This window comes from Wyeomyia smithii, chromosome 1 (assembly GCF_029784165.1).
Source record: "Wyeomyia smithii strain HCP4-BCI-WySm-NY-G18 chromosome 1, ASM2978416v1, whole genome shotgun sequence".
Taxonomy (NCBI): domain Eukaryota; kingdom Metazoa; phylum Arthropoda; class Insecta; order Diptera; family Culicidae; genus Wyeomyia; species Wyeomyia smithii.
In genome coordinates, this window is record NC_073694.1 from 36,741,820 (window position 1) to 36,745,091 (window position 3,272).

The window sequence follows — 3,272 nt, forward strand, 5'->3', positions numbered from 1 at the left end:
AAAGTATTATATACGGGAAACAAACTTGTGTAATCTTCAATATACCTTCATGTATGTTGATATTTTCATTCAAACATTCTCTGATACTTTGTTGCTTTCGAGATGTCAGTATTTTCCGTGAATCAGGTGCATCTACAGTTGTAAATTTTTTGCTGTTCCAGCTATTGTGGGTAACTAAGCATTGCCGCTAAGGACGAGTGATTTATTTTTCAAATGTATTTTGAAATTCGACGTGTTGCGCTTGATTTCACTATTTTTTACAAGTTTTGCATTTAACACTCACTACATTGATTTTATTTTGATTGGGAAGAATCCTTAACTTCTTTGAAAATTGTATTTAAATTGCACTCATATTTTAAAATGATTTTTAATGGTAACGATTTAACACAAAGCCTTTTAATTCCAGCCGATTTGTAATTTCTTGATACTTTTATCATAAAAATTAAATTTAATGATTAGGGAAAAATAGTATAGAAAAAAAGACGTAGTTTTAAATGAAAATTCATTGATGCTAGTCTTAGATATAAATTACTCAAAATTGTAACAGATTTCATTCTTAGCGACGGATTGATACTGTCTTCAAATCAATCCTACCCTTCCGAATATAAGTGACACGCAGCAGCAGAGCATCACTGTCACTGAGCTCGGCAAATGGGGGATCAACTTTGGTTCTGTCAGTCATACCAGAGACGGCATTAAATTCAACACCGTACGCTATATGACACGGTTACAGCAATCGCACCAGATGTGACTTGATTTGATTGAAATTGTCTGCCGGTGACGACTTTCCACCAACCGTCGCCTAAAAGGGTACAAGTGCCGAGTCCCCACCCGCACTTGATTCTTTATCGTGCTGCAGCGGAGATGACGTTGTGACGCGTCACTTCTCACTCACGCACTTGACGGCGATGTACTTTACCTTGTTTCCGCGCGTTTCTATGACGATCACCATTTAAACCACCGAGAATTGATTACAATGTCAAACTATCGCAATCAATTAGTTGAGCTGAGTCGGGCTGGCGATACGGTTGCTTCACGTTTCACCCTCGCCCCTGTTCAATCATGGACCAAAACAAAATTTTTTTATCACGATTAGAAGGGGACGCAGCCACTGTCAGCGGACAAATATTTGATTAAAACATGATTGCAGTCGACGTTGGAAGAGAGAGAAAAAATGCGACCTATTATTGGTATGCAAATCTATGCAAATTGTGTTTATAATAGTGTCAATAAATTGTGAAAATTCGTAAATTATAAATAATAACACCGATAAGCAAGGACTTGGTGTGTTCGGTATGAACCAGGATTCTGGAAGAATGGAATGAAAGCAGGCAAGCACAGAGAAAGGTGGGGTGAAAAAGATTGTTTGCAATAAAATATTTTATTTCGGTTCATATTTTTTCCTATTTTAACCTCTGTTGCCTAGCATGCAGCTCATAGCGAAGCGAAGGACACAATTGGCCATCGGTGAACATATCGACTGCTCGTGCGACATTGTTATGCAAATTTGGCTACCAAACTTTGCTGGATTCAATTTAAGACGTTTTTATCTAATCTGAAAAAAATCTGTGCTGGTCGTAAACATTTGCGAAATATTTGCCCCATGATAACGGGCGCAGATAGGGGACTTACCATTAAACTGGTCAATGAGGTTTTCAGCATGCACAAAAATGTAGCGTTTTTGATTTGTCATAGAAGATGTTCTTAGTTTTCTTCGCTCTTTGGAGTAATAGTACTAGTACTACTATCACAGTCTGTGAGGAACCTAACGCCATCAGTCCTACGTTCTCCATTACAAATTCGTACTAATGATGTTATTTTTGTAGATGAGTGAGAGGTAAACACTTATATTTATCCCAATAACCTTGTATTTTCTCTCCGAAAGAGCATGTTGTATCTTGTTTCTATTTCCACTACTAGCTGACCCGGCAAACTTCGTCCCGCCTATTTTAGTGTTTGAATTATTAATTTTAACCATTTCAAACTCATTGATTCCTTGCGATTGGTTTATATCGTTTGAAATGATTGGTTTTATCGGAATGACAACATCCTCAACTTTTGGTTCTTGTACATGACCTCTATTCCGGATATATCGTCAGTTGAATTCAATACTGGCTCAAAATTTTGCAGTTTTAAGTTATTGATGGCAAACGATGCCAAATACTATAAAGTTTCATCTCACAAAGACCCGTTTTAAAATTCGCAATATTTCCAGAAATATAAGTAGATGTGCCTTTATTGCCTTAATCTAAAATATCCCTAAAAAGGGAGAAAAATGAGGTTACAATTCTTATGACATGCTTATTAGATGCACATGATAGACCCAAACAAATTCAATAAAAATGGGAAGTCTTTAAATTTGAAATTCTCACGAAAATGAATAAAGAAATTTAGGACGCAAATTTTCAAACGCGATTTTCTCGAAACTATGAATTTTGAGTTGTGCCAGTATTGAATTCAACTGACGATATATTGGGTGCATTTCAGTTATTTTCGTTGTTTTCCAGGAACTGAAAGTGGTCATCTTCTAATTCAAAATGGTGTCCAGGGTCAATGCTTGGCTTCTATACATCATTTCGATTACGGACATATCCATATGTAGTAGTGTTCGGTTATTTACGGCTGTCTCCCAGAAGTTGCCATTTTTCAATTCAAATTGGTGTCTGAGGTTAATTTTTAGTTCCTTGCATCATTCTGGATCCGGTGATACTCATATTGGGTGGTATTTGGTCACTTTGGGTTATTTTTCCGTAAGTCGCCATCTTGGATTTTAAAATGGCATTTGGAGATAATTTCTGGCCCCTGAGCGTCATTCTGTATAAGAAACACCCATATTGGGTGTTATTCGGTCATTTTCGGCTGTTTTTCAGAAACCGGATGTCACCATCTTCGAATTCAAAATGGTGTCTGAAGTCAATTTTCAGCTTCATTCTCGTTCCAGAGATACTTATATTGGGTAGTATTTGGTCACTTTAGGCTGTTTTCCGGACACCGGAAGTCGCCATCTTACAATTCAAAATGTTGTCTGAGGTTGGTAGGTCGATTTGTGGCTTCAGTGCATCATAACAATTCCGGAAATACGCATATTGAGTGGTATTTGGTCATTTGCCGCTGTTTTTCGGAAACCGGAAGTCGCCATCTTGGATTTCAAAATGGCATTTAGGGACAATTTCTGGCCTCCGTGCGTCAATCTGGTTAAAGAATTATTCATATTGGGTGGTAATTGATCATTTTCGGCTGTTTTCCAGATACCGGAAGTCGCCATCTTACAA